This window comes from Ambystoma mexicanum, chromosome 2q (genome assembly GCF_040938575.1).
Source record: "Ambystoma mexicanum isolate Mex_15411 chromosome 2q, UKY_AmexF1_1, whole genome shotgun sequence".
Taxonomy (NCBI): domain Eukaryota; kingdom Metazoa; phylum Chordata; class Amphibia; order Caudata; family Ambystomatidae; genus Ambystoma; species Ambystoma mexicanum.
This window is the reverse complement of record NC_090924.1, coordinates 1,399,127,974-1,399,141,600: the sequence shown is the minus strand read 5'-3', so window position 1 is coordinate 1,399,141,600 and position 13,627 is coordinate 1,399,127,974.

Sequence of the window (13,627 nt, the reverse complement as noted above, 5' to 3'; positions counted from 1 at the left end):
GCGTGGTGGTGCGCTAGGCTTCAGGGCGGCGTTAGGACTCTGTGTGCCCTCTCGATCAGGAACTGTTGTGAAAGCTGTGCATCGGGGAGCACTGCCCGGATTACTTCTTCCATGAAGACTTCCATTGGGACATTGATTTGTTTTTCCGCCAGTACCACCACCCTGATATTGTTACAGCGGGACCTCGATTCCAAGTCTTCGCAATTCATCTGCACTACCTTCAGGTGCTTCTTGATGATTTCCATGTCCTTGCCGTGGGTAGCTACAGTGTCTTCGACAGTGCTTATCCGGTTCTCTGTTTCAAGTACTTGTGCATTCACTTGCTGGAGATCCGCCTTAATGGATGTAATGGTGGTACCACTCTCATCCAGTTTTGAATTTACTGCGGCAAATCCCCTTTGTAGTGCCACCATATAAGGGTCCGGGGAGTCCACTCTTGGGCTCCGTGGTTCTGGGGATGTGGCCTGCGATGATCCAGCAGTTTGGTCCCCCATATTGGTACTCATGTAAGCGTCCATGGGCCCCTTCTTGTTGTGTTTGTTGCCTCTGGGCATACTGGGCGTGATTTAAGCTGTGTCTTAACGTGGATCTACCGGCCCTTGTTATGAGCAGTCTTGCAGTCGTGCTGAGGGGCTTTATTATACTATTCTGCCGCTGAGATGTGCTGGCTCCTCTGCTACCCCCAGCCACAGTGCGCTGTGTGGTCCCCCTATGCTCCCCGTGATGTATTCTTGCAGGATGTTAAGGGGGGAAGGGAAATTTGATGTCGCCTGCGGCCCGTTACCAGCCAGGTCCACCATATGTGCAGCAGTTCAGTTCACCCCCCACCTCTTTGATGGGGGGCAGGATGGGTAGTACACACAGCTGCCACTGGGGGGGTCGCTCGCCCTCGAACGCACTCACGGGTGTAGGATGCTGCTATTCCTCAGTGGATCATGGGCTGCTCAGGATGTTTGCCTCCGGGATCGCAGCCAGCTCGCCACTATCAGGGGAGGGATCGGTGGCCCAGCTGGTCGCACTGACCCTCGACCCCCCTCCAGGTGCACGAGCCCTCCAGCCGTCTCCCTGTATGCCTGGGCGTATGTTAATTAATGAGGAGAGGAACCCGTGCCGCCGCTCCCACCTCGCGGCATCAGCTGCAGTCTCAGTATGGTCTTATCCGCTCACAGCGCTGCCCTCTCTCCCTGTTTTGCGCTCTTTTGCACGGGCTCTGCATGGTAGTTAGTGGGCCGTATTGGGGGGAGCCCGCCCTCAACCCGGCAGGCCAGCTGCTCGCACACAGTGCACACGGCGGCTGCTGGGGGGGCTAGCCCTCGCCCGCTCCTGCTTACGGGTATTCTTGTCAGCTGTACCGTGGTCTCCACGCTGCGGTTTCTTTGGCCCCCTGCAGCGTCACCTCTGCTCGTCCAACGTTTGATTTGTGGGTACCAGATACAGGTCCACTCACTTATCTGGGTGCTCTGGGTGTGTAGGGGGGGTGCCCTCGAACCGGGCGGCCAGCCGCTTGCCCACAGCGCACACGGCTGCTGCCGGGGAGGGCAGCCCACACCCACCCCCGTTTTTGTGTGGTCTCGTATGCCCCTCTGGTGATGGCCACGGGCTGATCACACAATCGCACCTGCGGTCTCTTTCAGGGTGTCCCGCGCCAGTACTCCGGGCTGCAGTCAGCCGCACTCCGGTGGGGCAGTGGGAGGCGGCCACGCCAGCTCCTCCCGCCCAGGCCGCCGCTCGCCACAACAAAGCAGATTTCTACGTGTCCTGAGGGCTGCTGTTACTTCTTTTCATGGTCGGCCGGTCCAGTGGAGTTTCCGCTATCCCTTATGCTGCAAGTCGTGTGGAAATATGTTCTGGATATGCAGGGTTTTCAATAGGATTTGTAGATGTCAGCGCAGCTACTCTGTCAGGCGGCCATTTTCGTTGGCGTCCGACAGCACCCCCTCTAGGTTCCTCATGTTTAATAGAACCTACTGCTGTCCTCTATTTTGCTTTTTCTTGGCACTCTTAATATCTGTGGGATTTTTAATACATATCTATGTATGTCTAAATCCTGATTGGCTAAGTTAGCAGTAATTTGTTCATGCACAAACATACTTGAATATCTCATCCAGAAGTTTAATTAAGTTCATAATCTAATCAAGAACCTGACGAGCTCGAAACACATGTGCTACTCATTCACAACATGTAAATAGAGACTTCCCCTTTTAAATGTTCCCCTACTTACAATGAAAACGTCAGAGGTGGGAAAGAAAACAGTACCCTTTAAGGAAATTGCGGAATCACAGGAAGCTTGAAGAATATGAATCGTCTAATCAAGGTGTCTGGACTAAAGACGGCCCGTGGTTGCCAGTGTGGAGCATGGTGGAGACAACATGTTTTAAACAGAGGTATACTTTGCCAATAAGGAGAAATGCAGCACCATATTAGTTCTCACGCTCGGACCTCATCTTACTCATGAAGGGTTTGTGAGATAGAACATTAAAAAAGATTCATACACAAAATAAATTAGCTATCCCTTGACTGTATTTTACAGTGTAACATTTTTTTTTAAATACATGTGATCCTGAGTCCCCACAACAGCAGCATGTTATCTTTCATTTACCACTACAGGCAAAGAATTGCATATCTGAACACCACAGGTCGCCATTTGCTGCCCTCATAAAGAATATCCCTGGAGAAGGTCAAACAGAAAGGACTTAAACATGTTGATGTCACAAACCCACCATAATTAAGACTGGAAAAGGAAAACGTGTTCCGGATTAAAGAATTTATAGCAAACCAAACATTTGTGGTTTGTGTCTATTTGATCATGTTTGTCTACATAATTTGTGGAATTCAGATGATGTGTTGTGGAAGATATATTTGATTATGTGAATTAATGTATATGTTTTTTCCAGTATCTGTCAGCTAATTATAAGGACACAGCAAGTAAGTGGCAGAGAAGGAGAAAGAGTGGAGTGGCGAGGGGTCAACATTTATAACACATTTGTTTTTTGTTAACATATTTTATTGAAGGCACAAAACAACGTGTGTCCATCACAATACAGAAAAGAATAACAAAGCGGAACATCTTGTATAATGGACCATCTCAGGGAACTTCAATTGTTGAACAAAACTTGACGCATTGGACAGACTATGTATGAGTCAGAAAGAGAAAAACTTTCAAAATAATGGGGAGGGGAAACATATAACATACACTACAGACAAGAGGATGTGGGGAGGATAAGGGGAAAAGGGGAAGGACATGCTAATGGTAATCATTAAACAAAAATAATGATATCATTTTAAATAGAATATTCATTTGAGGTGAGGAAATAAAAAACATTCTCTTTTTCCATTCATACTTCTGATACGGTATCGGGGTTGAAGAGTTACACCCCTCCAATCTTTATATATTACATATGGAGTTCCATATTTTGTGATTATTCAAGTCAAATTTCTTCCAATTAGTTGTGATAACCTGGATGGCAATTAGAATAAAAAGATCAAATAAATAAGATGTGTGGGAGTCTAAATGATGTTGAAAGAGAACACTGGCCAAAAATAAAATCTTAGAATGAAAGGGTTCATAAAACTTAAAGATAAATGCGGCATACATCGTTCCAAAATATTTCGATATATTTACATTCCAAAAACATATGTTTGAACAATCCTTCACCATCATGACAATTTCAACATTTGTTATCTAAAGATAACTAACACTTAAAAAGCATAGCTGGGGTGATAAAAATTCTATGACCAAAAAAGAAAAGTGTTTGGGTTAGATTCACCAAAAGAGTTATGCTTTTGGTTGTTTTTCAAAAAGATGGCCAATCGTTATCTTCTAAAGTGACTGAACAGTCTTGTTGTCATTCTTGCTGTGATTTCTATTGGGGATTCTCAACCAAATCATTGGTGAGTTCTTTATAGAAAAGGGAAGCCAAAAACCGGTGATTGTACATATGACTTTGTCTAGCAACACTAGTATGCACAGAGGATTCCAAAAGAAGCCGCAAATTGTCTACAATAGCATCAATTAGTAGTGAGTATTTATAGTAAAAAAGACTCAGAAGTGGCGAATTTCACCCTAAATACATTGCAAGTTAGCGGTATACCTTGATTAAAAAGTTGATGTACATATTTAATTCATTTTAGTATTCAACTTTTCCAAAAAATTACTCTTCCATTAATCCAAATAAGATCATTAAACCAAAAGAAATCTGATATCATCTTAGAGGGGTTTGTAGAGAGGAAATGCATTCGAATCTGTTTAGCTGTAAACCGAATATTAGTACATTTAATAAATCCATTTTTCGTAGCAACCCTATGACAATCAGTTAGAGAAAAGGGCCAAACCATAATACTTTCCACACAAACCCATGTAGGTGTGAAAACGTGTTCAGCTTGACAAAACCAACACTGTGCTTGCTTAAGTATAAAGGCAGAATGATATTTAATAAAGCCAGGGAATCACAGCCCACCACAGATGACTTTCCTATTTACAGGCCGATTCATGTAATTCCTCTCAAAAGTGTCGCACGCGGCTGGCACACAGCGTGCCCGTGCGAATGTCGGCGCCAGCCGCGTGCGATAAAATCAATTCCTGCGCACAGCATATTCATGGATTCTCGCCTCCAAAAGCTGACGTGGCGCAGAGTGGCGCAGCGACCCTGCAGCAGCGCCAGTTACGCCCCCAAGAACGCCCTTGCGCAAGGAAAAGCCATCAAGATCGCAAAACCATTGCAAAGGGCTGCGCCAACACTGTACCAGTTTACCGGACTGGAAAAAAGCGGGGAACGCGTATTACGGGCGTCGGGAACACGCGTGCGCGAGAAGATTCACACGCGATCGGGCCAGGTGGAGCGTGTGCGTGTATATCAGGGGTGCACGAGAAGTTCTACACGCGAATGGCCTGGGTGCGTGTATTTCAGGGGTGCGCGGGAAGTTCCACACGCGATTGCCCTGGGCGCGTGTATTTCAGGGGTGTGCGGGAAGATTCACACGCGATTGCCCTGGGCGCGTGTATTTCAGGGGTGCGCGGGAAGTTTCACACGCGATTGCCCTGGGCGCAGGAAGTTTCACACGCGATTGCCCTGGGCGCGTGTATTACAGGGGTGCGCGGGAAGTGTCACACGCGATTGCCCTGGGCGCGTGTATTTCAGGGGTGCGCGGGAAGTTCCACACGCGATTGGGCTGCGTGCGTGTATTTCAGGGGAGCGCGGGAAGTTTCACACGCGATTGGGCTGCGTGCGTGTATTTCAGGGGTGCGCGGGAAGTTTCACATGCGATTGGGCTGCGTGCGTGTATTTCAGGGGTGCGCGGGAAGTTTCACACGCGATTGGGCTGCGTGCGTGTATTTCAGGGGTGCGCGGGAAGTTTCACACACGATTGGGCTGCGTGCGTGTATTTCAGGGGTGCGCGGGAATTTTCCCACGCGATTGGGCTGCGTGCGGGTATTTCAGGGGTGCGCGGGAAGTTTCACACGCGATTGGGCTGCGTGCGTGTATTTCAGGGGTGCGCGGGAAGTTTCACACGCGATTGGGCTGCGTGCATGTATTTCAGGGGTGCGCGGGAAGTTTCACACGCGATTGGCCTGCGTGCGGGTATTTCAGGGGTGCGCGGGAAGTTTCACACGCGATTGGGCTGCGTGCGGGTATTTCAGGGGTGCGCGGGAAGTTTCACACGCGATTGGGCTGCGTGCGGGTATTTCAGCGGTGCGCGGGAAGTTTCACACGCGATTGGGCTGCGTGCGTGTATTTCAGGGGTGCGCGTGAAGTTTCACACGCGATCCATCAGGGTACGTGTATTACAGGGGTGCGCGTGGAGCACCACACGCGATTTTATCAGGGTACGTGTACTACAGGGGTGCGCGGGGAGCACCACACGTGAATTGCACGTGTGGGTCCTCCCAAGTGTTCCCTCTACACCCTCCACGGCCCCTGCAGGTGGCTCACACCACAGGGGCCTACCCTGCACATGTCCTGCAGGCACCCCATCCACCATGGCCATGCCCCCCAGCCAACCCACATGTCAACTTGCACTACTGCCCACCAACGCATGTCCCCCTGCACCCCAGCCACCAGGGGCACCCTCCACCAGGCCCCCACCCATGTCTCCCACCCCCCACCCCCCAGCACTGCGGGGCACCTGCCAGCAGGCCCCCACCCATGTCCAACTCATGTTCCCCACCCCCCACCCCCAGCACTGTGGGGCACCTGCCAGCAGGCCCCCACCCATGTCCAACTCATGTTCCCCACCCCCCACCCCCCAGCACTGTGGGGCACCTGCCAGCAGGCCCCCACCCATGTCCAACTCATGTTCCCCACCACTCCCACCCCCCAGCACTGCGGGGCACCTGCCAGCAGGCCCCCACCCATGTCCAACTCATGTGTCCCAACCCCCTCACCCCCCAGCACTGTGGGGCACCTGCCAGCAGGCCCCCACCCATGTCCAACTCATGTCTAACCACCCCGCCCCCCCATCCCCCAGCACTGTGGGGCACCTGCCAGCAGGCCCCCACCCATGTCCAACTCATGTTCCCCACCCCCCTCACCCCCCAGCACTGTGGGGCACCCTCCACCAGGCCTTCGCCCATGTCCCATCCATGCCCCCCTGCACCTGGGTCCCAACAATCCCCAATCATGTCCGTAATGGCCATCCTCCCCTGCCAAAAGGCCCAACCAACTATCACATCCACCCACATATCAAAGGCAATTACATGTTACACACCCAATGTAAATAATGCAAATGAACACATGTCTGGCACACACAATGGCTGCAAGTGTATGTTAAAACACTCGACATAATATGCATGATAAGCAATGAGATGATACAGCACATTGAAGGATGAAAATAAAAATGTATTGAAAATCAACTTGAATGGAAATGAAATGAGAAAAACCACAACGCAAAACAACCAAAAGAAGATGAATGTCCATGAAAAAAATCAAAAGTCAAAGTCAGAAAAGTAATCCAAGTGTAAATGATAAACAAAAACCATTGCTCCATGGCGATGAAAAAAATCCAAAAAATAAAAGAATCCATTGAAGAACTATTTACAAGATAATCCCGGGTCCATGAGCCCAACCAAATGAAACCTAACTATGACAACTAACAAAAAACTGAACAATATACAAAAATGTGGCGCATTGTCCAATCGCAACCAAATAAAAAAAAAAATTAAAGGAAACCTAACACTAACTATATAACTATATACAAAGGCGGTGGGCAAGTCCAGCGGCTCACTCCGTGGTGTTCCGGGCCAGGGCATCATCGAACTCCTGTTCGATGTCCCGGAGGCGGTCCTGTTCCATGGCCCGAGGGTCCGCAGGGACGACGCCGTCTCCTCCTCCAACCCCCTGCGGATTGCCTCGAGGCATTCGGCCCGCCTCAGGGCCCTCCGCATGGAGTTCTCCGCCCTGACGATTGTGAGCCACGCCTCTTCCAACCGCCGCCGCTCCGCACCTATATGCTGGCCCAACCGCTGCCACACGGAAGACACTTCCCGTCCTGTGTCCTCCTGCCCTCCGGCCGATGCCTGCCCCTCCGATGTTGATGGCCCCGAGCCATGATGCCTCCCACGTTGACTCTGCTGCTGCCTCCGATGCCACTGCCTCTGCCAGCACGACGGTATCCAGGCTGTTTGGAATCCACTGACGCCGTTGTGCACCTGCCCTGCCTGATGATGCCGGCACATCCTCCATCTGCTGGGGTACAGTTGCTGTGGTGTCCACCACTGCTGGACCTCTGACTCCCGACTGTGGCAGGGATGGGATCCCCACCGAGCTGGCTGCATTGGTCAGGGCAGGTCCACAGGGGGCCCTGGTGGCATCTGGGCTGGAAGACGGCAAGGAGAATGACTGGCGTATAGTCTCCACAGAGGAGGAGAGGGCCGCCAGATTGGCCGACACATGCAGGAAACCCCCGAACATGGACGATCCCAATTGGGCCACGTCGGCACGGTGCTCTTCGTGATGACGTGCGTGCTCCTCCTGGGAAGCACGCACGTCATCACGAATCACAGCCATGCGCATCGCGACCCCAATCAGGACCTTCTCCATACGCCCAGGGGTCCCCTCGTCCGCAGGTGGAGGGGAGTCAGATGACATGGACATCCCCTCTACCTGCGGACGGGCCTGGGACGGGGCATCCCTGCTGGTGCATGGTGGTGCACCCACAGGGTCAGGGACAGCGACATGCACAGGCCCCTCCACGGTGACCTGTGCTGCCTCCTGCCCCTGCCCCTGGACTGCACCACTTGCACCAGCAGGGATGCCCCCACCATGCCCCATGTGCGCCTCAGTGGCGGCCTCCTCCTCCTCTGTGGAAACCACCAACCTGGATGGCTCCTCAGCGTCTTCCACCGTAGCAGGCCCCTGTGGGGGCTCACCCACCCCTTCCGATGCAGCCGTGGGGGCATCCCCGCCGTCTTGCTCCACAGCGCCGTCTCCGCCCTCTTCTTCACTAGCCGCTGCGTAGAGGGAGACATAGAACACAAGCATCAGGGTACTGTACAATGGTCCCCTAGACAGGAAGCAATAGCAGATGAGTGCCACTGTCAAAGTACACTTCCATCATGTCCCTCCACAACACATGTGTCAGTCCAGGCAAAACACACACAGTGACAGTCATGGTGCATGCCATGGACATTTACATACATGTCCAATGGACTCTCGAAACATACAATGTAATGGAACTCACATGCATCATGGGTCATGCCTATCACATGCACACACTTCACCTCAGTCACATCCATCTGGCCCCGTACACCCCAACACCCCAATCACAGTGGATACAAGGATGACTAGGCTGCATCAGTGAATCTGTAAATTGTCACAGACATGTGTCATGCATCCATGGCATTCACAAGTCACAGACACGCAGGTCAGGCACACAGACACGGATACCATATATGTACCTGGCATCAGCACCCATCCCTCACCCCCACCCATGTCCAGGAACAGAGACTGCCATGCTCTCATGTGTACAATCTGCATAGGGCTCCCCATGTCGCATTTAAACACATGCAACAACCGTGCGGGTCACACATTACTGGTCACACATGCATTACCATGATGTCCCTGCACACATACATGCGTACATGGCCTATGTCACACATACAGCCAAGTATCAGACAACCAGCACACTGCAACATGCCCTGTCTCACACAGCAATGCTTGACCACTTACCGCTCAACTCCAGACGGGTCTCCCTCTCAAGGACCTGGGCGTGGAGGACCCTCATCTGGATGGAACTCATGCGGCCCCGGCCCCCCTCCACGAGGCGCCGGGCCTTTATGAGGGTCCTGGACCTCAAGTCCTCCCAGCGCTTCTTGACCTTCTGGATGGTGCGGGTTGCCACCCCCTCCGCGTTGATGGCAACCACACAGTCGGCCCAGATCCTCTCCCGTCCTTCCTTGTTGGCGCGGGACGATCCGAAGAGGGCATCATACTGCCCCAGGACTTTCTCCACCAGGACACCAACTTCGTTGGCAGTGAAGCTGGTGCCCCTCTGCCCCTCTGGCCGGGGGTTGCCACTGGTGTCAGATGTTGATGTGCCCGACATGGCAACCCCAGGGGCAGGAGTGGGTGGGCAACTGGGTCCTGGGGCTGGGCTGTGGAGCGATGTTATCCGAGTCGGGAGTCTTCTGTTCCAGCAGGGGTGGACACAGCAACTGGACCCCTGCAGATGGCTGATGTGCAGGCACCAAATGGCAGGGCACGGTGGCAGCAGGCAGGCAGGCAGGCAGGCAGCAGCAGATGGCACGTGGGATGCTGCTCGGGGCACTGGGGGGCAGTAATTCGGCCTTCTGGGCAGGAGCGTGGTCTTCCGTGTGTTTTCGCGTGGCCAGCTTGATACGGAGTGATTTGGCACGTGAAAATCCTGCACGTCCGCGTGAAATTCGAGGAAATGGGCTTAGCGCGTAAGGGCGTCAGCACGCGTACGCGATTTCATTGGACCAAAGGCCCTTACAGCGTAAGCTCGTCAGTGACGTTTCACGCACGGGCGTTGCCCTGGAAGGGCTTGGAGATCCTGCGTGCCTTTACACTGCTCTGTACGTGCTTTTCGTGCGGTGCGTGTGTTTTCCATCCGTTGGGGTTCACACACTATTACTTCACAGCGGGTGTTGGCTACGCGTTCTTCTACACGCAAGGCAGACGGTGAGTGGTACCCCGATCGCGTGTGAAAACACCGGCGAGCCCCTGAAATACATGTACCCCGCTCCCCCAGGCCCGATCGCGTGTGAAAACACCCGCGAGCCCCTGAAATACACATTCCCCGCTCCCCCAGGCCCGATCGCGTGTAAAAACACCTGCGAGCCCCTGGAATACACCTACCACGCTCCCCCAGGCCCGATCGCGTGTGAAAACACCCACGAGCCCCTGAAATACACGTGCCCCGCTCCCCCAGGCCCGATCGCGTGTGAAAACACCCGTGAGCCCCTGAAATACACATACCCCGCTCCCCCAGGCCCGATCGCGTGTAAAAACACCCGCGAGCCCCTGGAATACACGTACCCCGCTCCCCCAGGCCAATCGCGTGTGGAACTTCACGCGCACCCCTGAAATACACGCACACGCTCCCCCAGGCCAGATCGCGTGTGAAACTTCGTGCGCATCTCTGAAATACCCGCACGCAGCCCAATCGCGTGTGGAACTTCTCGCGCACCTCTGAAATACACGCACACGCTCCCCCAGGCCTGATCGCGTGTGAAAACACCCGCGAGCCCCTGAAATACACGTACCCCGTTCCCCCAGGGCCGATCGCGTGCAGAAACACCCGCGAGCCCCTGGAATACACGTACCCCACTCCCTCAGGCCCCATCACGTGTGAAAACACCCGCGAGCCCCTGAAATACACGCGCCCAGGCCAATCGCGTGTGAGAAACTTCACACGCACCCCTGTAATACACGCACACGCACCCCCAGGCCCGATCGCGTGTGGGCCTTCTCGTGCGTGTAGGACTTTGGCGCACTTTTTTTTCCTGCGCAGGGACGCTACCGCTTGCTTTCGTGTGGCGGACATGTATGGGCCTGTGCGCGTCTTTGGCCGTGTGCTGTTTTTCCCTATTCGATTCCATGAATACGTGTTGTAGGCGAGCGTGTGGGCGTTCTGCGCACTTGCCTCCTGTACTTCCCCCGTGACGCCCACATTTTCACGAGTTGTTCCCCATTCTGCGTGTGACGCCCCGTGTTACGCCTACTTTGTTATGTGCACCGCGCTATGTGCGAATTCGCTGTGGCCTTATCGCACAGCGTTCGATGACCTGTGCGCCGGCGTGCGCCAGCATGCGCTGCGCACTTTTTCAGTGCACATCCCACATTTCGCGCGTGCACGGTCTTCCATGAATTGATGTGCGATGTTTTCTGTGCGATAATTGCACTTGCACTGCGATTTTCGCTATTTCTCTGCGAATCGCATGTTTTCGCTCGCATGCGCCGTTTTTTCGGCGCACATTAATTCCATGAATCGGCCTGTTAGTCTTTTAAGGGAGATCCTATGCTTTTTTTCATGCCCTCCAAAAATGTAGCGAGGCATGAATCAATATCTTTAAAACATGTACTGGGAATTAGCAAAGGAAGCATAAATAAAATTTACAAAATAATAGAGGAAATCAACATTTTAATCGATTGGAGATGACCCCACCAGGATAAATATAACGGGGACCAGGAATCTAAAAGATCTTTGATCTTGGTTAATACAATATGAGGGTTTTCTTTAATAATATCTTTTGCTGGAGAAAACGTTTGCACGCCTAGACATTTAATTTTCTTAGGTCACCACCTTATGCCAGAGGGTTGGACCAGATATTTAGTACAATGAATATTCAGAGGAAGAATTTCCGATTTGTCAATGTTTAATTTATATCCTGAGCTAATGAAAAATGTGAAACCGTGTCAAGCATATTATCTAAACTTATTTCACGATTCTTAAGGAATAGAAGAACATCACCTGCATAAGCTGCTAATTTAACATGTACATCACCAAACGTTATTTCCTGGATACAAGGATGTAATCTAATAGTTCCTAGAAATGGTTCAAGGGCTAAAATGAATAACAGAGGAGAAAGAGGGCATACTTACCGTGTCCCGCTACCTAGAGAAAAAAGGGTGACATCTGACCATTCATAAATATAGTGGTTTTGGGGTTAGAATGAAGAACTTTAATCATGAAAGTTTCATGAAGACAATGCCATCGCAACGCATCAAACAAGCAATCCCATTCAACTCTGTCAAATGCTTTTTCAGCCTCTAAGATGACAGCTGCTAAGGTGACAGCTGCAAAGGGATAATTTGTGTGGACTGCGACATTCAAAGAATCCAAAATAATTCTGATATTGGATGCCAAGACCCTTCCTTTAACATACCCGACTTGGTCTTGTTTAATTAATTTAGGCAAAAAAGGGAGGAGTCTATTTGCTAAATTATGGCAAAAATTTTGCAGTCTGTATTAGTTACAGAAATCGCTCTGTAGCTTTGTGGTAGTTCAGGATCTTTATTAGGTTTAGGGAATGCCAGGAGCATAGTTTCAGTAAATGTACCTTCAGATTTTGAGTTTGAGATAAAGTGAGAACAAAGTTCATATAGTTTAGGGGTAAGTAATGATTTAAAATGGGCACACAAGTCAATGGAAAAACCATTGAATTCTGGCACCTTGCCTTTTTTAAGACCATGTATAGCATTGATAATTTCATTTTGCAATAATAATTAATAATAATTAGGCTTTTATATAGCGCTACAAACCCTCAGGTATCTGAGCGCTGCTTATTATTACCCACGGTGTGTGGTGCTCATTTATCGACCTCGGAAGGATGAAAGGCTGAGATTGGCCCCGCCGGGATTCGAACCTGCGTTAGCAGGCTCTGCACGGATGTCAAAGCGAGCGCTCTACTCGCTGTGCCACTTGACCGGCATATGGCAATATGGATGAATTAAGTGAGTCAACATCAATAGCCAGATAACTTGAACGTGTAACATTCTGTAGGAAGGCAGTAATGTTATGATTATTGGGAGTATAGTCAGAGGAATATAATTGATGATAGAATTTACTGAATACATTAATAATCTATTTATCAATCAATTTTCAAGTACCATTCAAATCCTTTATTACTGTAATTCTACTTATTTCTTTTTTTGTTTTGAGGTAGGAAGCTAGGGATTTGCTAATTTTATTAAAACATTGATAAATGTTTTATTCGTATTTTAGCAGGTTAGTGCAAGGATTTTCAGAGGTTAGTTAGTAATATTTAATTCATAACTATAATATATTGAAATAAATCTCCAGAGAAGAATTCGAAATATATTGTTTTTCAAGAATTTTTAATTTTCTTAGGATCTCTTCAGATTCATGTTTCATATCCTTTTTTTGCCACAAATGAAATTATTTCTCCTCTATGTACTGTTTTATAACAATCCCAATTATTAGGGATAGATGTATCTCCCGCTTTAATAATTTCAAAATAATTGTTATGGACACTTGTTAGAAAAGAAGCAACTTTTTCATCTTTTAATAGAGCTGAATTAAATCTTCATCTATTTGATTTGGAAACATGATTGGTATCGCCACGTTTAATATGGACAGGAGCATGATCAGACAGGGATATACAGTCTATGTAAGAATACATTAGGTTAGCATACAAAGAGTTGGCCAG